The sequence below is a fragment of the Engystomops pustulosus genome, chromosome 11, assembly GCF_040894005.1.
Source record: "Engystomops pustulosus chromosome 11, aEngPut4.maternal, whole genome shotgun sequence".
NCBI classification, from domain to species: Eukaryota; Metazoa; Chordata; class Amphibia; order Anura; family Leptodactylidae; genus Engystomops; species Engystomops pustulosus.
Genome location: NC_092421.1, coordinates 72,885,129 through 72,909,851, shown reverse-complemented (window position 1 = coordinate 72,909,851; position 24,723 = coordinate 72,885,129). Strand labels below are relative to the sequence as shown.

At 43.3% G+C, this 24,723-nt stretch overlaps 1 pseudogene; it reads left to right on the top strand.

Moving 5' to 3' along the window:
• Nucleotides 1–7,663: 7,663 nt before the first annotated feature.
• LOC140105479 (alpha-2-macroglobulin-like) overlaps nt 7,664–24,723 on the top strand; it is a 58,248-nt pseudogene continuing 41,188 nt past the window's right edge.

The window sequence follows — 24,723 nt, the reverse complement described above, 5'->3', positions numbered from 1 at the left end:
CCCACAAATCAATAGCTCTTGGCCTATTATCTTTGTTGCCTAGATGCATCAGATTCCTTACTTAGGCCCTCAGATTACCTCAGTGCTGCAGTAGCTGCTTCCTCTTTGTCTGCTGACAAGCCCTGGAGTCCGTAGAATATACAAACTCTACAGACTTCTGTGAGGGGCTGCTGCTCCCTGCACACAGAGGAGGAGGTCATATAACAGAGCTCTCGCTGTGTATGTAGCAGTGCTGGATGTGTTCAAGACAGTGGATACAGATGTCTCCTGCACAGAATAGTGGGGTACAAGATCTCCCCTGTTCCCTATCAGTCCCTCCATCCCAGTCTGTGACTCTACAGAACTTATTCTGTCTCTCTCTGTACCTCATGCTGTAGCCCTTCCCTCATCATGTCATCAGCACTTTGTGCAGATAAGCTATTAACCTTTAGTGCTCATACAGCACAGGCTATAAACTTCATGTAACTGGTTTACTTATGATTTCTTTAATTTATTACTTGTTCCCTGCTCCTCCATGTGATGGAAGCTGCCATGCTGTCACCATATACATCCTGTATGAACTGTGAATGTCCCCTGCTCCTCCATGTGATGTAAGCTGCCAAGCTGTCACCATATACATCCTGTATGTGCCTTGTGCAGTGTTTAATGGATTTACTTGTGGGAAACTTAATCGATTTAAGGCTAAATTACTTTGAGAAAGAACACAAGACATCATGGGATTGATGGGCAAGCTAACTGGCCTCAGCTTGAGGGCATAGACAGTCAGACATTTGTCTCCCCCCACTTCATCGTCGAATGAATGAATGATTTTTGTCAAACACTTTCAGAACAGAAAATGCCATAACTTTGGAAAATAAAGGGCGAACAGCACAAAGTAGGCATCGTTCTGTTTGTTTTCAATGGGGAATTCATGTATAATAATTTTGTAAAATCATTATAACTTTACAGTTACACTTTAAGGTATTGGGTGGTAGGGTTATGCATTTCCCTGGATCAACACTGTAGGCTTGTGGGTTGGAATTGATAAACCAGTCTTATCTCCAACTGTCTTACAGTGAATCTGTCACTTTATGAGGCTGTTAAATATTAAAGAAGCATGCAGTATTATTAGAGCTACAGGTCTGAACTTCTAGTCTTTGCTATACCTGTAAGGATTATAGTTTAAGAAATGCTAAGGCTTCTGATCTGCCTTCCCACTGTGCCCACCCAAAGATTCACATTGTAAAGGTAAAGCTAGAGCTGTACCTACCATGAGGTGTAAGTATGTACCATGTGCTGTTTTGTTTGTGTGATGTGTATATAAATATATGTATAAATCCAGGATATTTAAAGGGGTTGTCCTGTTTAATGTTTATACCATGGGCCTTAGGGGTTCTAAAAATAATTAAGTAATACTCACCATCTCCAGTTCCCCCTCTTTAAAGTCCTCTGTTGGCTACGTGACCTGTGCATAGCGTTTGCATACCAGAAGATACTGGCAGTGAGGAGCGGCACCACACTGGCTGGAGCACCACAGAGAGGTAAGTATTACTTCTCAATTATGATTTAAAGGGGATTGCCCACAAAACAAAGTTCAATCTCCTGGTGATTTCAATCTCCTGGTGATGTTTACACAATACAAATAATTTCTAACCCCGTTAATTTACAGTTTTACTCAGTTTTATTGCTGTTTTAGCTCCTATCACTGATGACTGGGGACTCTCAGCAGACACTTCATGATCCCTCTGTGCTATGAAATGCTGTGTGCTGTCATTGTGCTTTGATCATCAGGGTTCAGGTTTATCTACACTTTTATTTTGCCTCTGACCATTGTACTAGTATCTGACACATAGAAAGAGAGATGAGACAGATCAGAGATGAGATGATGAGATGCATATATAACGTTCTCGGCCCTGCTACATCTCAACCACAACATACTGTCAGATCTGATGTGCCCCCCTCCCCTGGATAAAGACCTTATCTGCCTGTAGATTGCACAATGCCTGTAGCTTGCTCCTCATGTTGTGTTGCTTGTCGGCAGGAAGTTTAACGGTCTGAACTACGGGCAACCAAAATTATGTACACTAGGACTGATGGAGACAGTTTGGAATTATATCTGTAAAATGCTGTATTTATATTAATCACAGTGAATTAGAAAATGTGTTATTTTGTTATCCTGAGCATATTTAAGAAACTTATCTTTGTGGGAAAACCCCTTTAAATTCACATTTGTATTTGGCAGATCTTTTTTACACGTTTAGTTATTTATAGTAGAAAGTGTTTAGCAGCAGCAGGAGTCTTTTTTCTGCTATAAAATGGAGAACTCCCTGACGCAGGTGTGAACTGGGCCTAACATATAAAATGCACTCTATGAAAAGGGTTCAGCTCTTTTCAGAAGGGTTCAGTTTTAGACAAGAATTAAAGCTTTATCTTTTTGATTTTTCAAGCCATTTTTGGTGATTTTCATTGGGGTGGGGGCTGGGGGACTCTCCTTAGTAAAAAGGCTAAGTAGAGCACTTGGTATAGCAGATGTTTTAACCAATTTTGCAGTCTCTTTCTATGGGTTAACAGCTCAGATTTGGCTAAAATAATTTTTTTAATCTCTTTGACATACGTCCAAAGCTTTTTGCTGACTGGTTGGTTCTTATCAAATATTTGATATGCCGGTACAGTGGATTCTTATCAAATATCTGATATGCCAGTACAATGACCATGGTGACGAGCATACACTAGCAGGACTGCCCGGGTATCTAATGACTATATAAGAAGACCACACACAGAAGTCCCTGTCCCCTCTACTCGCACAATGTGGCGGCGCTGGAGCTTCTGTGCGGCTCTAGTGATACTGCAGATCTCAGGGCTACTGGAGGCAAAGCTGTGAGTATTTGTTACCTTGAAGTATAATACTGTGCTTTATGGAATTGTATATTTCTTAATTGGAGTTTATAAAAAAATGTGCCTATTCCCATTTTCAACTTTTATGCATTTTTTTCCCAAAAATAAGCATAAATATCCCATAAATATGTAGTAGCGGTGCACCTCAAGGGACAGTTCTGGCTCCCTTCCTCTTCACATTGTACACAGCAGACTTCAGGTACAATTCATGTAGCTGCTACCTCCAGAAGTTCTCTGATGAGTCTGCTATAGTCGGCCTCATTATAGGTGAGAACGACAGGTACAAAAAACTGATCCAGAAATTTTCGGGCTGGTGCTAGCAAAACTGCTTTAGGATTAATACTGGAAAGACCAAGGAAATGGTGGTGGACTTCCATAAGAATAGTCCTCCTTCTCAACCAGTGGTTATCCAGGGGACGGACATTGAGGCAGTGAAGTCCTATAAGTACTTGGGTGTTCTCTTCAACAATGAACTGGAGTGGGCAGAGAACATAAAAGAACTTCATAGGAAGGGTCAGAGCCGGCTATACCTGCTGAGGAGGCTGAGGGCATTTGGTTTGCAGGGGGCTCTTTTTCAACCAGACCTTCTGTACTGGCACCAGCCATCTTCTTTGTTGTAGTCTGTTGGGGAAACAACATCTCAGTGAGGGAGAGGAGCAGACTGGACAAACTGATTAGGAAAGCCAGTTCTGTCCTGGGGGGTCCTCTTGACACAGTGCAGGTGGTAGCTGAGAGGAGGACACTGGGTAAGTTGAAGCCTATTCTGGAGAATAGCTCCCATTCCTTGCATGAGACTGTGGTGGCATTGGGGAGCACCTTCAGTGACCGACTGCTTCACCCCAAGTGTGAGAGGGAGCGTTATCATAAGTCATTCCTCCAGGCTATGATCAGATTGTTCAACCAACAAGGCCCAAACAGAAGTAACCTGTGCCCCCACCTAACCAGTCCTTGCAGGTCCCATCCACAGACTGAATACCAAAACTGTCGATCATTGCTGGTCTTCTTTTTTTTTTTTTTTTATCCCTTTTATCCCTAATGCTATTGTTCTGACATTGTTTGTACTATACTCTCTCTGCTGCTTTAACCTTGTGAATTTCCCCCCTTTGGGACTAATAAAGGATTATCTTCTCATTTAAGATTGATTTAAAAAAGAAAATATATAGATAAATATACATATGGACAAATCTTTCATACTGTCACATATGTATCGATTAGTATTTTCTGATTTATTTTTTCTATAGCTTTGGATATAGTCCTTCATTTCAGTTATACAAAGGGAGTCATGGAGAAGAGTTTCATTCAATCTCCAATTGAAAGGCCTACGCTGGGATGGAGATATTGAGAGTGTGCATGAGACTGGTGCATGATCTGACATAAACATTGTTTCAATCCTTGTGTCAATTACTACTGAGAGGAGATTGTGCTGAATGAAAATGTGGTCAAGTCTGCTGTATGTGTTGTGCACTGGAGAGAAGAAAGAGTAGTCTCTAACCTCTGGGTGCTGAATTCTCCATGCATCACAGAGCTATAGTGAATGTAGGTCCTTTCTAAACCTGTTGATCTTATTGTATGGTACTGAGGATTTGCCCGCGGAAGAGTCAATAAGAGGGTTCATCACCATATTAAGGTCTCCGCAGAGTATCAAAGATCCCCTAGTGAAGGAGGTTAGACGGGAGAGAACACCTGTTAGAAAGCTTGTTTGACCAGTGTTAGGAGCGTACACATTTGCAACGGTAAAGATAGATCCCTGGATGTTGCATCTAATGAAAATGTATCTACCTCTCTCGTCTTTCTCCACCTCCAGGACTTCACATTGAGCGTCTTTATGTATGAAAATGGATGTTCCTTTTGACTTACTTTGTGGGTTTGTACTATGGTACACCGTGGGATAATATCTATTGTTTATCTTGGGTTCATGACCAGTTTTAAAGTGCGTCTCTTGTAGGCAAAGTACATGCGCTCTTAGTTTATGAAAGGAGTACAGTGTCTGGGAACGTTTGTCAGGAATGTTTAAACCTTTGGCATTAAATGATACAATCTTTAGTTGAGACATATTGGTTAAGTTACACCAAAGTAAATTCCCTTTTTTTTGATGTGTCAAGACTCGGACCTGACCTGGGGTGTGGATGGGGTAGGGGTAACGTTCAGGAAAGATAGGAGGGGGAAAAGAGGGAAGAGAAGGCTTGCGCTGACCTTGGGGAAATGGACTTGTGAAGAAACGTTAAGAGTCCTTGTTTAGGTCTCTCTATGACAAATTATGCCTGTAGGCAAGTACCAACTGTGATACCGTATCACAGCTGAACCTATTGGGGGAACTGTGGGAACTTCAACTAAATATGGCTATAGACAACACCTCGGGTAAAGATGCTCGAGGTGTATGTAGGAGTCTAGTGTCAGATGGAACGTGACGTCGTTACGGTATTTCTGTATATGTGTAGGATTGTTTTATCTACGGGACTTTTTTAAGGGTAATAAGTGCAAAGGGGAACCGGGGGGGGGGGGGGGGGGTTAGCGATAGGCAAGCTTGTGAATCCTCAATATGGAGAATTAAAGAACAATCGCTCGTTCAAAGGAGTAGTGAGGGGATTATGTGATTGTGCGTGAAGTCCTGGATAGGACATTTTTCTAGCTTAGATAGTTATGTAGGGGTATATAACTAAACCTATTTCAAGAATGTTAACACAGAATATATACAATCTGAAGACATTTGTCAATTAACAGTCATCCCGATCTCTGACTGCTGACGAATGACCCTGTTACAGGGAGGATTCGAAAGCAGTAGTACTATCCATGCAGTGCATAGGGAGATCAGGAATATTTTGTGGTAGGCAAGCTCATGACCCCTCAATGTGGTGGTGAAATGAACAACAGGGCTCAAGCAACCACCATTATATCTGAAACAGGGTCATGTGGTCGCGCACCAGGGCATATGAAAAACATTTGTCTGGCTTGTCGAGATGTCTATAAATGTTAAGCAAGACGCATGTCTAATGCTTTAAGTCAAATTAAACTCAATCTGGTAACAGATGTCATCTGTCAGCTCTCCTGTTCTCCATCTGGCTGTAACAAAACCTATTACAAGAATGTTAACACAGAATATATACAATTTGAAAACATTTGTCAGTTAACAGTCATCCCGATCTCTGACTGCTGACGAATGACCCTGTCCCAGGGAGGATTCGAAAGCAGTAAAGCTGTTAATGCGGTGCATAGGGAGACCAGGGATATTTCGTGATAGGCAAGCTCATGACCCCTCAACATGGTGGAGTAGTGAACAACAGGGCTCAAGCGTCCACCATTATATCTGAAACAGGGTCATGTGGTCGCGCACCAGGGCATATGAAAAACGTTTGTCTGGCTTGTCAAGATATCTATAAATGATAAGCAAAACACATGTCTAATGCTTTAAATCAAATTATACTCAATCTGATAACAGATGTCATCTGTCAGCCCTCCTGTTCTCCATCTGGTTGCGGGTTTCCACGAAACCTTCTTCGTTGTGGACGTGGGGTGCCGCTAATGGAAGACGTATCGGGGCCCCGGTTGGAGGTGATGGTCGTACGTTCTGATTGAAAAAGCGGTGGGTCGTTCCAGTCCGGGATGCGGACATCTGGTAGATCCAGTGAGTGGAGAAATTCTTGTAGATCTTCGTAGCGAGAGAGAGTCACTGACTTGCTTCCAGCTCTTGCATGAAGGGCAAAAGGGAAGCCCCAACGATAAGAAATGTTCCTTTCTTGTAGGAGGGATAACAGTGGTCGAAGGATGGCTCTCTGGCGAAGGGTTCGGCGGGAGAGGTCGGGGAACAACGTAATTGTGGCTCCATCGAAATCCAGATCCCCTTTGGCTCTGGCCTTCTGCATTATCATTTCTTTGGTAGCGTAATGATGAATTCTACATATTACATCTCTAGGGCGGGCTGGGTCAGAGCTCCTGGCACGTAAAGCTCTATGGGCACGGTCCATTTCTATGGGTGTCTCCACTGGTCGACCCAATAGGATATTGAAGATACCCGTTAGAGTTGGTAATAGTTCAGGCATCTGTGTGGCTTCGGGAAGTCCCCTGACCCTTATATTATTTCGCCTATTCCTGTTTTCCAGATCATCGATCTGCATTGACAACTGCTGTTGGTACATAGAGTGTTCTGTCGCCCTCTTCTGGACAATTTGTATAGTAGATGACATTTCAGACTTAAAGGCTTCAAGATCATTCAGTCTCTCTTTTAATGTGGAAATCTCAGTATGTACTTGCTGTAAATCTTGGCGCCATGCACCCATAAGATCTGTAGCTAGAATGTCCATATCTCTTTTGGATGGTAAAAGAGCTAAGAGTGCCTGTAGTTCTGGATAAGCTCTGAGTGTGTTAGCAGCTTCCTCTGGATGTGGAAGGTCAGGTCTGCTAGTCCCATTGATAGACGGAGTGTTTTGAGGATCAGGTTGAGAGTCCTGTGTGAATAGGGATCTCTTGGAGGGAGGGCTAGGGATATTCCCCTCTCTGTTTTCATCTGTCCCCTTTCCCTTAGGGGTGGTCAGCGGGGCTAGCGCTTCTCTCTGTTTGAGTGGGGGCGCCATATTGGCTCTATCAGCAGAGCAGGTCTGCTCCCTTTCCCCGGATTCCTCTGAAAGGACTGGTGTCGAGGTTTGGCTACTTGCCAGGGAGTTTCGGGGGTGCAGAGTGCCTGTACCTGTGGTCCTGGACCCGGTCCGTGCCCTCCGTCCTCGGTTCTCCTTATCCCCCTGCTCTCCTGTCTGCCTCGGGGACGAGACAGCAGCCGCGTGGTGTGCCCTGCAAGATGGCGGCGCCCGCGATCCGAGACGGCGGGAAGCGCTGCCCGTGGATGGAGAGCGGGCTCGTAGCGGGGTAAAGAAGTTGGAGATCGGTATCTCCGCGCTCCGGGTAGGTCCCTTCTTCTCTGGGGGTCTCTTTCTGTCCGGTTTCCCCATTAATTTGGGTGCTGGACGTCCCTTTTCCGTTGGCCCGGAGCGGAGCTCACTTTATGTGCGTGCAGCTCCTAGCATGGCAGGACACGCCCCCCCCCTGATTTATTTTTTCTAAATTTAAAATTAGCAAAAAACTTGTATCCTAAAAAAGGATTGTTTCTGTTGTTGTCATAAAGGCAAAGATGACGCAATTAAGTACTAAAAGATCTTTTTGTATTTTGTTACAATTTCTTTAATTTTTTATTTATCTTTTTTTTCTTTTATTGGCCAAAACATACGGTAATTGAAAACTACAAACCTCAAACTATTTTTAGTTTTATTTAATTGACTACTTGGTTAATTGAAATGCCTTAAGACATAGCCATGGTCAACAGTTGCAACAATTTTGTTGGAACCTTGTGTTTCCACCAAAAGCCATAAGTAGAGACAATACCATTGTTACCACTTCCATCTGATTGCCGCAGCTTTCCTGCTCTGACTTCTCTCTTTATCCTGATATCGTGTTCTCCTTTGCAGACACTATGCCGCCATCATCCCATCCGAACTACATGGCCATCATCACGAAACCTTATGTTTACAACTGGAGGAAGCTAAAGGGGAGAGCAAAGTGAAGATATCTCTACACCTGAATAACAAGGACACAACACTTATAGATAAAAGCTTTCAACAAGAATCTATATTCTCCTGCATTGAGTTTGAGGTAAAAGCGGACTAAGGTCACAATGGGCATGAGGATAACCACTCCTATTGTTCCATATTATTTTTTGTATACTGTAATATAATATTATATTTGGATATGTCCCCTATGATTTGTAATGCGCTACGGAATTTTTGTATTTCAATACTTTTTCTCTTACCTACATTTTTACATATATACTCACTGGCCACTTTATTAGGTACACCTGTCCAACTGCTTGTTAACACTTAATTTCTAATCAGCCAATCACATGGCGGCAACTCAGTGCATTTAGGCATGTAGACATGGTCAAGACAATCTCCTGCAGTTCAAACCGAGCATCAGTATGGGGAAGAAAGGTGATTTGAGGCCTTTGAACGTGGCATGGTTGTTGGTGCCAGAAGGGCTGGTCTGAGTATTTCAGAAACTGCTGATCTACTAGGATTTTCACGCACAACCATCTCTAGGGTTTACAGAGAATGGTCCGAAAAACATCCAGTGAGCGGCAGTTCTGTGGGCGGAAATGCCCTGTTGATGCCAGAGGTCAGAGGAGAATGGGCAGACTGGTTCGAGCTGATAGAAAGGCAACAGTGACTCAAATCGCCACCCGTTACAACCAAGGTAGGCAGAAGAGCATCTCTGAACGCACAGTACGTCGAACTTTGAGGCAGATGGGCTACAGCAGCAGAAGACCACACCGGGTGCCACTCCTTTCAGCTAAGAACAGGAAACTGAGGCTACAATTTGCACAAGCTCATCGAAATTGGACAGTAGAAGATTGGAAAAACGTTGCCCGGTCTGATGAGCCTCGATTTCTGCTGCAACATTCAGATTGTAGGGTCAGAATTTGGCGTCAACGACATGAAAGCATGGATCCATCCTGCCTTGTATCAACGGTTCAGGCTGGTGGTGGTGGTGTCATGGTGTGGGGAATATTTTCTTGGCACTCTTTGGGCTCCTTGGTACCAATTGAGCATCGTTGCAACGCCACAGCCTACCTGAGTATTGTTGCTGCCCATGTCCATCCCTTTATGAGCACAATGTACCCTGTAACATCTGATGGCTACTCTCAGCAGGATAATGCGCCATATCATAAAGCTGGAATCATCTCAGACTGGTTTCTTGAACATGACAATGAGGTCACTGGACACAAATGGCCTCCACAGTCACCAGATCTCAATCCAATAGAGCATCTTTGGGATGTGGTGGAATGGGAGATTCGCATCATGGATGTGCAGCCGACAAATCTGCAGCAACTGTGTGATGCCATCATGTCAATATGGACCAAAATCTCTGAGGAGCTTCCAGCACCTTGTTGTATCTATGCCACGAAGAATTGAGGCAGTTCTGAAGGCAAAAGGGGGTCCAACCCGTTACTAGCATGGTGTACCTAATAAAGTGGCCGGTGAGTGTATGTCCCACAAGATGTATCCCACAAGAGGATTGGTCCATCCAGACATTTTATTTTTGTGAAATGGTGCCACAAAGTGATTTCCTAAATATGTCAATGTATGGACAGTAATATTCATCTTATAGCAGTCTTTATATCCTAATATTAAAGAGGGAAAAAAATGACAAAAAGTTCTAAATGTTTTATATGTATTTCAAAACGATATACAGGTGGTCCCCCACTTAAGAACACCTGACTTATAGACAACCCCTAGTTACAAACGGACCTCTGGATGTTGGTAATTTACTGTACTTTAGCCCTAAGCTACCATAAACAGCTATATAAGTTATCACATGCGTCTGTAATGAAGCTTTATTGACAATCCTGGTTCTTATGACAACCCAACATTTTTTGAAATCCAATTTTCACAAAGGTCAAAAAAATGTTGTCTGCAGTTACAATTATAAAATTTGCAATTCCAACTTAAGAACAAATCAAAAGAACCTATCTTGTACGTAAGTCAAGAAATGTCTGTACTTAAAAATACAACTGGATCCAGCGAGCTTCGAAAAACCCCTCTTTGTAACATGCTCAACGAGACATGGAGAACATTAAGGAAAGTAGGGCAAATAAAAGGAGCGATAGAAATCACTCCCTTATGGCACAATTTAAATATTAGAGCGTTTTGGAAAGCACGGGACACAGGGAATTTTTGGAGCATCCTGGGGATTAATAAAGTGGCACAAATTTTCATAAATGGTAAGCCGATACCTTTTGCAGACTTACAAAAGGATTACGGGATTGACAATAAATATTATTTTCACTACATACAAATTATGGATGCATATAGGGGATCCACGAGTAAAGTTTTTTTCACAATTGAGGAAGACACCTTGATAGATAAGATATGGGTTAATTGGACGGGTAAATATACTATATCCAAATTATATAATATATTAAGTAGGGAAAACACACGAAATAAGAAATTTAAAGCACAAAGGCACTGGGAACTAGAAGTGGGTGATATGAACGAACAATGGCATTGGGTCTTTCACAATATCAACCACTCTTCTATAAACATGAATCATAGAATGGTGTATTTTAATTATCTCCATCGTCTATATTACACACCTCGGAAAATAGCTAAGATGGGAAAACAAGATATAGCACAATGCTGGCGATGCGGTGCACCTGATGCAGGGTTCCACCATATGGTATGGAGTTGCCCGCTTATTCGCCCTTTTTGGGCAGAGGTACATCAAAAAATAGAACACCGTGTGGGCACTTCAATAGAAGCATCTGCAAAGATATTGTTGCTTAACGTGCTCAGTTGCAAACTGCGTCCAGATCTGAGGAAATTTCAAATAGAGGCGATATGCAGACTCTCTTTAATAGCAAAGATTGTCCTGGCAAAAAATTGGAAAAACACGACTCCACCAACAATATATCAATGGGAGGCCTTATGTAGGAAAGTTGAACAATATGAGAAAATACATCACGCACGTAGGGAGAAAAGCTCAGCCGGGGATAAGTTTTGGCTATTTCAAATAAAATCAACATAAAGTTTTTTTTTTTCTCTCTCTCCTCGGCAACAAATTGGGAGGCGCGGGTGGGGGGTGGGGGTTGGGGATTGAATGGGATCCGAAAGCACCTTTCTCCGGGTAACGCGGTAGAGGTAGAAAAGAAAAGAGAAAAAGGGAACAAAGGGGAAAGGAACACGGGAAAAAAGGATAAAGCATATGTATGACATGTGCAGTACTGGAAAATAAAAAGAAAGAGACACGGGCGGCGCCCCTAGTGCAATATGATACTTAGAGAGGAATAATTGAAGTTTGTGAAATCTGCTCACCTGGTGACACCTTGTGTCTAGTGCGTTGGAGCAGAGGTTGGAGATATGGTAGAGTGGGTATGCAGCGTTTAACCGGGTTCCGGTACTGGGTGGTGCCGGATGGTACAGTGTATGAAGGTAGGGTGGCGAAAGTGCCGGTTTGTTGTAGGACGCGCTTCCCAAGAAAAGGATCCGATATCAACTGCTTGGTTTTGATGAGGTTTTTATTCGGTTTATAAAATTGGACTACGCGTTTCGGGGGTGGTCTACCCCCTTCATCAGGTCCGTAGGATTTACTAAACAGAAATAAAATGGGACGTATATATACACATGTAGATAAAAATAGTGATAAAGTAATAAAGTAGGTGTCAGTACATGGTAAAGCGAATCAATAGATACATAAATGGATAAATAAATAAAAAGAATATAAAATATATATAAACATATATGTAAATATTATATAAACATTGCATGGAGAATAGATGTTTAATTTGTATGGATTGAGGGATATGGGGAGTATAGCTGTGCGAAAAAATTGTCGATCTGGTGGAGGTATAAATGATTGGAGGCAGATGTGCTTGTTGTGGGGATAGATGGATATGAACAGATATGAATGAGTGGACTGATAGATGGACAGATATGGGATAGATATAAAAACATGGGGAATTACCTGTAGGGTAAAGTTGTTAGGAAAAGCTGATGGGATAATTAGTGGTCCAACAGGGGTAAGCTAGTAAGGGAAATGGAGGGGAAAGGGTTAGAGTCTGAGACAAATAATGGCAGAGTGGGGGATTTGTCTCAGACTCTAACCCCCTCCATTTCCCTTACTAGCTTACCCATGTTGGACCACTAATTATCCCATCAGCTTTTCCTAACAACTTTACCCTACAGGTAATTCCCCATGTTTTTATATCTATCCCATATCTGTCCATCTATCAGTCCACTCATTCATATCTGTTCATATCCATCTATCCCCACAACAAGCACATCTGCCTCCAATCATTTATACCTCCACCAGATCGACAATTTTTTCGCACAGCTATACTCCCCATATCCCTCAATCCATACAAATTAAACATCTATTCTCCATGCAATGTTTATATAATATTTACATATATGTTTTTATATATATTTTATATTCTTTTTATCCATTTATGTATCTATTGATTCGCTTAACCATGTACTGACACCTACTTTATTACTTTATCACTATTTTTATCCACATGTGTATATATACGTCCCATTTTATTTCTGTTTAGTAAATCTTACGGACCTGATGAAGGGGGTAGACCACCCCCGAAACGCGTAGTCCAATTTTATAAACCGAATAAAAACCTCATCAAAACCAAGCAGTTGATATCGGATCCTTTTCTTGGGAAGCGCGTCCTACAACAAACCGCCACTTTCGCCACCCTACCTTCATACAATGTGCAGTACTGGATGTAACTGAAAATGCAATATTAATTATGAAATTAATTACTGTACATGTATAACAAACTGTATTGTATATTTTTTACTATGAATTTCAATTTTAAAAATTTATTTAAAAAAAAAAATACAACTGGATCCAAAAAAAAACCTAGTCCTCCTTATAAAAAATATATGGCTGTAAAACCTAAACCTTACATACCTACTAGCTACTGACCCTACAGACTAGCCAATATTGTAAAACACCAAAACAGTTGTTTTAAAGAATTGTTACTATAATTGTAGCCTTGGTTTAGATTCCCATTTCAACTAAGCAACTATATTAAATTTTATTTTTATAGGTTCCCATCCCCGAAGAAAATGAGGTGGTTGGCAATCTAACTCTCTGTATTGAAAATTCTGGGGAATCAATAACCAAAACTCGTAAAGTTTTGGTTACGAAGCCGTACTCTAAAATTCTAGTCCAGACTGACAAAGCTGTGTACAGGCCAGGACAAACTGGTAAGAAGACCGAAAGAGCTCAAAAAATACTTTTATTCTGAAATGGCAAAAGATTTCTGAAATTAGATTTTTATAGATGATCCTGGTGCCAAACACACAATTGTTTTGGAATTTTCTAACCACCAGATTACCAGTTGCTATTAACTTGACTATCTATGTTGTGTCTATACTTATTTTCCAAAAAATTTACAAAAATTTCCAGTGATTTTTTCTTTTTACATTTTGTTTCATCACAGTAAATTTCCGGATTTTGTCCCTTAATGAAGATTTCAAGCCAGATAATACATTGGTAAGTCTAAACTTAAAACGAACAATTAAAAAAAAAACATCAAAAACACCTGCTGTACAACCCTACGCTTTACATTTCTACACCACTAATAAAAAAAAAAATCATAATATGCTCCTTATTATTCTACTATAAATATATTTTGTATTAAAAATTAATGATTCATAGCCAAAAAAACAGTACTATTTTCTTTTTTAAGACTAGAGAAAAAGCCATTGAACCTTTAAGAACCCTTGAATTCACAAAAAATGTTTTTTTCTTCCTTTAGATTCCAGTAGTTGAGGTTCAGGTAAGAAAATCTATAAAATAACAACAATAATAATATTGTAAGCTAATACAGTATATTGGTTACAGAGTTATAACAGGATCCAATCATTTATTCTATTGAGCTTAATATTTGTGATTTTTAAAATAGAGGTTTTCATTGTGAAGTTTTTACCTTTAGGACCCAGACAGAAACCGGATTAGTCAATGGTTAAGCGTGGACCTCGATCAGGGCATTGCTGATCTTTCCTTTGTTCTTTCCTCTCAACCCACATTTGGGGAATATACCATTAAACTAAAAGAAACATCCCATAAATTCTCTGTGGAGGAATATGGTAAGAATTTTTTTAAGTTGAATTACTAACAAGAGTTTTCCTAAATCTACTCATCTAAATATCATGTATTTTCAGTTCTTCCAAAATTCGAAGTCAATATCCACTTTCCTAAACAAGTTCTGTTTAACTGCGATCAGTTTCCAGTAGAAGTTTGTGGCAAGTGAGTAAAAAACTTATAGTTTTTTTTTTTTTTTCAAAAATATAGATAATTGATTTAAGGATCTGGTTTCTCCTTAAACCAGAATAAACTTTTTTAATAGCTCAAAATAAGAACATAAAGGATCAGATTGGGTCCCAGTGAGTCTAATTGAATCCGTCAACTGTCCTTTCGTTGTGGAGTAAAGTTTTTAGCACACACTTTTGTTTCACGTCTGTAATAAAATTGATACATTATAATTTTTTTTTTTTTTTTTGAAAGGCTGGATCCTCTGTGATTTTCTGATCCGAAGGTCTATGTTAATGAAAACAAAAGAGGTTAAGTTCTTGAGAACATTTAAAGGAAATCTAGTGGCAGGATAAAGTGATATAAAGTAGAATCACGTTAAAGCTCCTGTAGACACCTTGGGTCCGACTCTGCTTTTTGTTTTCGTCTTTATGACCTTGTTCCCACAAAAATAACTTTTAAAAATATGATAATGAGTGTGAGGGGCTATGGGGGCGGGGAATCACCAGAGCCTCTCTGAGCTCCGTCGTCACACACTTATGCACGCCTTCAGCAGTCCTTCCCGCACACCTCCAACATTACCCGACTCTCTCCAATTCCTGTGCATGTGCATGTCTCTTCATTGGAAACCGGAGATGAACCCATCAAGCGAAATTCCTTCTGGATTGATTTGCACAGCCCCTTTCAGGAGCAGCCAGCTGCACAATAAAAATGCCACCCCAAAAGGTCTTCATACTTATTAGCATAATTTTAAAATGTTTTTTTTTTAAGGAAAAACAAGGTCATAAAGAAGAGATCAGAAAGCATATTCATACTGAGGGTGCTACTTTATATAGTGTAATCCTTCTAGTAGATTTCCCTTTCAATATTTTGAGCCTGGCAAGTCTGTAACACAGAGGCAGATAACTTTATTATTTTTATTAATGTACATTCAAATATATATAGATAAAATTAAAAAAAATTCATAAAAGAAAACCTAACATGAGGATTCTACTATCAGAAGTAGATCTGATGGTAGATCCCTCCGGCCTCCATCTGCCCTAATCTTTAAGATAATGATCCTGGAACCTAACTTGTTCAAAACTTTATTTTAGTAATATGTAAATTAACTGCAGAGGCTACTCTGCATATTATGTATATTTTAAAAAAAAGTTTATATTATTGATGTCAAATAGCTCTCCAGGTAGCTACTGTACTACTAGTTGGAAGATATGTGAAGCTTCTGTACAGGTGATCCCCTACTTAAGGACACCTGACTTACAGATAACCCCTAGTTACAGATGGACCCCTCTGCTCCCTGTGACCTCTAGTAAAGCTCTTTGGATGCTTTGGATGCTTGGATACTTACATACAAATTCAACTTAAGAACAAACCCAAGGAACCTATCTTGCACATAACCCGGGGACTGCCTGTATTCAATATGTGGATAATGGAGAAACATTAGACCTTCATATGAAGATGCAAACACCTCCGACATCGCACACCACCACCACTACCCCTCATGTCTTAACTAATTCCTACAGTTACCCGTTTTTTTTTTTTTATCAGTGTGTCAGTGATACACCATTTATGCTTTTGATATCTATGTAATTTAATTTTTCAGTTTCTCATTTTTAACCTCTTAGGTACAGCTATGGGAAGCCAGTTCAAGGCGATTTTACTGCTTCTATTTGTCGTGAAGAAAGTAGATATTATTTTGCCAGAAAACCTAATGAATCCACCATATGTGCTAATTTTACTGGGAAGGTGAGATCATTGCGATAATGGGGCAGATTTACTTACCCGATCTCAGCTCTCAGCCCCCCCCCCTTTGTGCTCCTGTACAGCTCCTCCCTCTCGAACTGATGTCAGCTCCCCAGGCTGTGACTTTTGTGAAGGAACAGGAGGGAGGAGCTGTACAGGAGCACAAAGGTGGGGGCTGAGAGATGAGGAGTCTGCAGCACAGACAAACCAAAGGCCAACCCATAGGACTACACAGAGGATTCTGTCAGAGTGCAAGGTAAGTTATAATACACTATTATATTGTAATACAAATGCTTAAAGGGAACCCGTCACCACTATTTTCACAAATACAGGTAGTGGCAGGTTCCCATAGAGCTCTAATAACTATCTGACACCCTGCTTTTAGCTAAAAATTGTTCCCCTCAGATCCCCATAAAATCAGAGTTATAATCTTGCCTGGTATCTATGCAGCTTTGGAGCTAGTCCACGGGGGCGTGGCCTAATGTCATGTGACCAGGGTGACATCATCAAAGGTCCTTGAGCTACTTAATATGAAAACTATACCCCATGTACATATCTGACCACATAAAACCATCACAGCAGCCTCCATGGACTCCTAATCCTCTCCATACAGCCTGCTGTGATTTCATGTGATAAAATATGCTGTTATTTCATGACATATATGCTTAGTGTACAGCTCCTAATGCTACAAAAGCTATAGGATCTGCGATGATGTCACCCTGGTCACATGACATTATAGCAGCATACAGAGATAGGGATGGGGAGGAGCTGCTGGATTCAGCCCGAGGAGGCCACGCCCACCTGGACTACATGTAGCCATGCTTAGTTACCAGATAAAACTATAAAGTTGAATATATGGGAATCTGAGGGGCATAATTTTTAGCTACAAGCAGGGTGTCAAATAGTTATTAGAGCTCTATAGGAACCTGTCACTAGCTGTATTTGTGAAAATAGTGGTGACGGGTTCCCTTTAAAGAAAGCAGAAAGGCAGATCTGCAACCTGTCTTTAGTGTGAATGAGGTCCCTGTTGACAGGTTCCCTTAAATAACTTGGGCATTTTTCATTTTTCTGTTTCCGTTTCTTGCTCCCCACTTTCAAATATACAATATTTTATTTTTATTTTTCCACATTCTGAACTGTGTGTGGCTGTTTTTATATTGTACTTTTCATTGACCATATTTAATATTCAATGCCATGTATAATATTTGTTTTATTTCAATAGCCAACCTGACCTCTATACAGACAGTCCCTGGGTTACGTACAAGATAGGTTCTGTAGGTTTGTTCTTGAGTTGAATGTGTATGTAAGTCAGAACCATATACTCTATAATTGTAACCCCCAGACAAATTTTTTTTTGGTCTCTGTGACAATTGGATTTTAAAAATGTTGGATTCTCATGAGAACGCGGAGTAACAATAAATCTTCATTGCAGACACCATTTATAACGGTTATAGCTGTTTATTGTAGCCTAGGACTAAAGTACAGTAAATTATCAACATCCAGAGGTCTGTTTGCAACTAGGGGTCGTCTGTAAGTCAGCTGTTCTTAAGTAGGGGGCCGCCTGTACTTGTAAATATGCAGCTCGTATATTATTATCTTGTATAACTCGTATACACATTATATACTATTTTTCTCCTTATGCAGGGGTGGAGCTTTCCTCGACGGGTCATTCAACCATAACAAACGTCATCAATAAAGTGTCTTTTATTAATGTTGCTCATAGCTACAAGCCTGGCATCCCATACAGTGGATTGGTGAGTCACTCCCTACATATTCCCTACTTACCATGACCTGAAGGTCAGATCCAGTTTATATATATATATATATATATATATATATTGTGGGGATTTGGCCCAGTAGAGACCGTGGTAGCGGGGTGCTAGGATGCAGTTCAAGACAGGGACACCAGGGTACAGTCCAAACAGGTCTCGCCTGCGTTTATTGCAGCAAAATAAAACCAGCCTTTACATACAGGTATTTGAATAAACAAAAGAAAACCTACCCGTCAGGGTGCTAACTATACAATTAGTCCACTAGCTCACACTAAACAAAAAGATCACGTGGCTGCTCCAGACACACAGGTCAGAGCTGTGTCCTCTCAGCCTCCTTCCACAGAGAGACAACCCACTCAACTCTGCTGAGTCATTTTATCCAGGCTAATTAGGCTGTTCCCATCACCTGTGTCCAAGGTGCTGGACAAACCCACCTCAGCACTAAGGCCTTGCATAGAAGCAAAACCTAGGGGAAACATACCGCCCATCCACAGTTAACCCCTTCAGTGTCTCACATACCCTCCCCCTCTGTTTGACCCTGTGGGGACGAACACTTTTGGCCATCAGACAGTGGGTACGGGATAGGGCATCGGCATTCCCATGCAATTTTCCTGCTCGATGTTCCACCGTGAATTTAAAATTCTGGAGCATTAGGAACCACCTTGTGACCCTGGCGTTCCTCTCCTTGGCCTGACTCATCCAGGTTAGGGGAGAGTGATCGGTCACCAGTGTAAACTGCCGCCCTACCAAATAATACCTCAGGGATTCCAGAGCCCATTTGATCGCCAAGCACTCCCTCTCAACTATGCTATAGTTCTTTTCAGGAGGTGTGAGCTTGCGGCTCAGGAATGTTACAGGATGTTCCTCACCCTCCACTACTTGGGACAGGACAGCCCCCAAGCCCACGTCAGAAGCGTCAGTCTGCACAATAAAGGTCTTGGTGAAGTTAGGGGTGATCAGTATCGGTCCCTCACACAAAACCGTCTTAAGTCGCTGAAACGCCCCCTCAGCCTCTTCACTCCACTTTACCATCACCGCCCTGCTACCCTTAGTCAGGTCAGTCAGAGGTGCCGCTATTGTCGCAAAATCGGGGATAAATCGGCGATAATAGCCCACTATGCCCAAAAAAGCCCTCACTTGCTTCTTGCTCAAAGGTCGTGGCCACTGCTGGATCGCCTCTACTTTGTTTACTTGGGGTTTGATGACCCCTCGCCCAATACGGTACCCCAGGTAACGGGCCTCTTCCAGACCCAGTGCACACTTTTGGGGGTTCGCTGTCAGCCCTGCTGCCCTCAGGGAGTCTACCACTGCTTGTACTTTGGCTAGATGACTCTCCCAGTCGTTACTATAGACTATAATATCATCTAAGTAGGCCGAGGCATAACTCCGGTGAGGTTTTAGCACGAGATCCATTAACCTCTGGAATGTGGCGGGAGCCCCATGTAGCCCAAAGGGGAGTACCACGTACTGAAAAAGCCCATCAGGGGTAACAAAAGCGGTCTTCTCTTTAGCCCTGTCAGTCAGGGGTACCTGCCAATACCCTTTCGTCAGGTCAAGGGTGGAGAAGAACCTAGCCTGTCCAAGTCGTTCTATCAACTCGTCAACCCTGGGCATGGGATAGGAATCAAATTTGGACACCTCGTTCAACTTCCTAAAATCATTGCAGAACCGTAGGGAACCATCCGGTTTGGGAATCAACACAATAGGACTCGACCAGTCACTTTTAGACTCCTCGATAACCCCCAGGTCTAACATCTGCCTGACTTCTTCGGATATGGCAAGCCGGCGCGCTTCAGGGACCCGGTAAGGTTTTTGGTGTACCCGGATGTGGGGTTCGGTTATGATGTCATGCTTGATGACTGAAGTACGTCCCGGTAACTTAGAGAACACATCCATATTTCGGAGCACAAACTCCTTCGCTTCCTGAATCTGGGCCCTGGAGAGGGACTCCGAGATCCGTACTTCAGGCACCTTGGCAACGGGTACACCTACCTCCGGTGTCCCCTTCTTGGCGACAGACGCCTTCTCTACTCCCATGGCCATCAGGGACTCTCTTTCCCTCCATGGCTTTAGGAGGTTCACGTGGTATATCTGTTCGGGTTTCCTCCTCCCCGGCTGAGATACCCTGTAGGTTACCTTCCCCACTCTCTCCATGACCTCATATGGCCCTTGCCATTTGGCCAAGAACTTGCTCTCCACGGTGGGCACTAGAACTAGCACTCTGTCGCCTGGGTTAAAGGTCCTGAGTCTGGCTGACCTATTGTAGACCCTAGACTGGGCCTCTTGTGCCCTTGTCATGTGCTCCTTTACCAGGGGCATTACCGCCGCTATGCGGTCCTGCATAAGGGAGACGTGTTCTATCACACTACGGTGGGGGGTCCTCTCCTGCTCCCAGGTCTCCTTGGCTACATCCAAAAGCCCACGTGGAGAACGGCCATATAACAGCTCAAAGGGTGAGAAACCCGTGGAGGACTGGGGAACTTCACGTATGGCAAACATCAAATAGGGCAACAAACAATCCCAGTCCTTCCCATCTTTGCTGACCACCCTCTTAAGCATCCCCTTCAAGGTCTTATTAAACCTCTCGACCAGGCCATCTGTCTGAGGATGATACACAGAGGTGCGGAGCTGTTTTACCTGTAGTAACTTGCACATCTCCTTCATTACCCTAGACATGAATGGGGTACCCTGGTCAGTCAAGATTTCCTTGGGGAGGCCTGTGCGTGAGAACACCTGGAACAGCTCCCTAGCAATATTTTTGGAGGAGGTGTTCCTTAGTGGAACCGCCTCGGGGTACCGCGTAGCGTAGTCCAGGATAACTAGGATGTATTGGTGCCCCCTGGAGGATTTGACTATGGGGCCAACCAGATCCATTGCAATCCGTTCAAAGGGCACTTCTATGATCGGTAGCGGGACCAAAGGACTCCTGAAGTGGGAGAGCGGGGCAGTAAGTTGACACTCAGGGCAGGAGCTACAATACCGGTTTACCTCCTCCCATACCCCGGGCCAGAAAAATCGCTGCAGGATCCTCTCTCGGGTCTTCTCAGCCCCTAAGTGCCCTCCCAGCACATGTTTGTGTGCCAACTCTAGCACCAGCCTACGATGAGATTGGGGTACTACAAGTTGCTCAACCTCCTCACCCCGTATCTGGTCGACCCTGTACAACAGTTCCCCAATAATCGCCATTCGGGGGTATATTTTATCAGCCCCTGGTATTTGGAGTACCCCATTTATCACCTTGACATTCTCCCGTGCTTTAACCAAGGTAGGGTCCTGTAGCTGTGCAGCCCCAAAATTGTCACGGGAAATCTCAAGGTCCAGCATGTCGGCCACCTCCTCGTGGCCCTCGACCTCACCAGCTAGGACCTCTAGGGGAGAGAATTCATCACATGGGGTCACCCCTACTGCTGGTGTGGGTACATCGGCCTCAAAGGGTTCAGGGGCCAAGGCCGGACATACCTGTTGTCCATTATCTGCAACAGCACCTGAGGTGGGTCTTCGTCTCCAGAGGTCCCAAAACACCGGTAAGTCTCTGCCGATAATAGCCTCATGAAAAAGGGTCCCCACCACCCCCACTTCATGGGTAACAGAACCACAAGGGGTATGTAGGTTGATGACAGCAGTGGGATATTCGCGAGTGTCCCCATGTATACACAACACTCCCACTTTCCGCCCGCTGTACAGTCCAGGATCAACCAAAGTTCCCCGCACCAGGGTGACCAGACTCCCTGAGTCTAGCAAGGCTTCCACTGTGTGACCACCGATTGTGACCATGCATACTTGGGGTTCTGCATCCGTGACTGACTCTGCCGACAGAACTGGCCGGGCAAACAGTGACACTCGCCGGGTCTGGTTGCAGTCCATTGGCTCCACTGACAGTGGACAGTTGGCAGCAATATGGCCCATTTCATGGCACCGCCAGCACTGGATACGGCCATGACCTCTGTCACGAGCCTCACTGGGTTTCTGGGTATCCACGCCCCCCAATGAACCCCCTCCCAACCTGACATGTCTCCCCTTTTCCGCAGTAGCAGTCTTACCAGCTGGTCTGGTGACCCTGTCACTGGCACTGCTTCGTGTCGGAGAGGTAAGTAGAAGGTCCTCCGTAGCCCGATACCTCTCTACAAGGGACACAAGATCCTCAGCTTTTGTGGGACCGGCCTGTCCAACCCACCGCTGGAGCCGAGAGGGCAGAGAACGGGTGAATTTGTCGAGGACCACTCTCTCTACCATCTGTGCGGGGGTGCAGTCCTCTGGTTGCAGCCACTTCCGGACAAGATGGATCAGGTCATGCATTTGGGAGCGTGGGGGTAATTTTTCTGAGTAAGCCCACTGGTGGACCCGGCTGGAGCGAACCTGAACGGTGACCCCAAGACGAGCCAGAATCTCCGCCTTTAGCTGGGGGTACTCACGGGCCTCCGTTTCACTCAGGTCGTAGTAAGCCTTCTGCGACTCGCCGGTCAGGAACGGTGCCAGGACATCTGCCCACTGCTCAGCCGGTAACTCCTCTCGCTCAGCTACTCGTTCGAACACAGTGAGATACGCCTCCACGTCGTCGGTCGTCGCCATTTTTTGTAAAGCCTTTTGTACTGCAGCCCGTGCGGAATGCTGGACAACCGGGTACCCTTGCAGACCAGTACGGAACCCCTCAGTAGTCGTCGCTTGCGGTGCTGCCATCATGCCAGAAAACTTCTCCATCATCAGCTGGAACATGGCTCGGGATTCTTCCTGCTGCTGGCGGGACCTCTCCTCCTGCAGCTGAAACATGGCTTGCTGCTGACGGGACCTCTCCTCCTGCTGCTGGAGCATGGCTTGCTGCAGCTGCCGATTAGCCTGGGATTCTTCCTGCTGCTGCTGCCGATTAGCTCTGGCCTCCTCCTGCTGCTGGCGGGATCTCTCCTCCTGCTGCTGGAGCATGGCTTTAATAAAGTCCTCCATCTTGGCTGTATCCTGCAATTTGCCTGCTGCTTTCACCCAGGCCATGCAATGTTGCAGGATGTAGCGAGCCTTTCGGGTGTATGTCTTTTTGAACTGCCCGCAATCCGAAGCACCATATGTGGGGATTTGGCCCAGTAGAGACCGTGGTAGCGGGGTGCTAGGATGCAGTTCAAGACAGGGACACCAGGGTACAGTCCAAACAGGTCTCGCCTGCGTTTATTGCAGCAAAATAAAACCAGCCTTTACATACAGGTATTTGAATAAACAAAAGAAAACCTACCCGTCAGGGTGCTAACTATACAATTAGTCCACTAGCTCACACTAAACAAAAAGATCGCGTGGCTGCTCCAGACCCACAGGTCAGAGCTGTGTCCTCTCAGCCTCCTTCCACAGAGAGACAACCCACTCAACTCTGCTGAGTCATTTTATCCAGGCTAATTAGGCTGTTCCCATCACCTGTGTCCAAGGTGCTGGACAAACCCACCTCAGCACTAAGGCCTTGCATAGAAGCAAAACCTAGGGGAAACATACCGCCCATCCACAGTTAACCCCTTCAGTGTCTCACAATATATATATATATATATATATATATATATTGCATTTTTTTTCCAGATTAAAGTGGAGGATGCTGAAGGTGCTCCTAAACCCAACACTAAAGTTTATCTGAAATATATGAATGATTCGGTGACCTTAGTGACCGATGAGAACGGCAAAGCAGCTTTTACTCTGAATACAAATGCCTGGGAAGCCCCAGTGATATTAAAGGTAGGAGTTTAGATTTTCATCTACCTATGAGTTAAAATCTGGCATCTAGCTTCATCTTAATCTAAAATATTCAAATGTATTGAAGTCCCAAAAATCGGGGCCATTCGTGTTCCCGGTCAATAAAACGATTGACTTACGTTTTGACCATTAGATGAAAAAGATGCCACCACACCATATAGAAAGGCAATGAAAAATGAGTAGCTGGGATATAGAATTTTTTTTGTCTTTTGACTTTCTTTATTAAAATCTGGCTTATATTCATTATTATAAACAGAATTGTAATAACACAGGATCATGGAATTCAACCCCCCTTGCAACGTGTGTTTCTTTTTTTGTAGACAAATAAATTTAATAGAAGAACCGTATGTTGAGAGTAAAATTCGGCCTGATTATGGTGAGGCCTCATACAATGTCGTCCCTCTCTATTCTCCGAGCAAAAGCTTCTTAAACGTCAATTCTCTGGATACGGTTCTTCCGTGTGAGGGGAGTCAAGAGGTCCATGTGGAATATATCATCAGTCACTCTGATATGGATGACGCCAAGGAATTATCCCTGCATTACCTGGTAACATGTCATCTCTCTGGTTTCATTAATACTTTCGTATATATCAATGTGGGTTTCAGAATTTACAAAATTACAAATAAGAACTTTATTTCATTTTTGAGAAATGTCTACAGCAGAGCCCCCTTACAGAAATATCCACAGCAGAGCCCCCCTTACAGAAATGTCTACAGCAGAGCCCCCCTTACAGAAATGTCTACAGCAGAGCCCCCCTTGCAGAAATATCCACAGCAGAGCCCCCTTACAGAAATATCCACAGCAG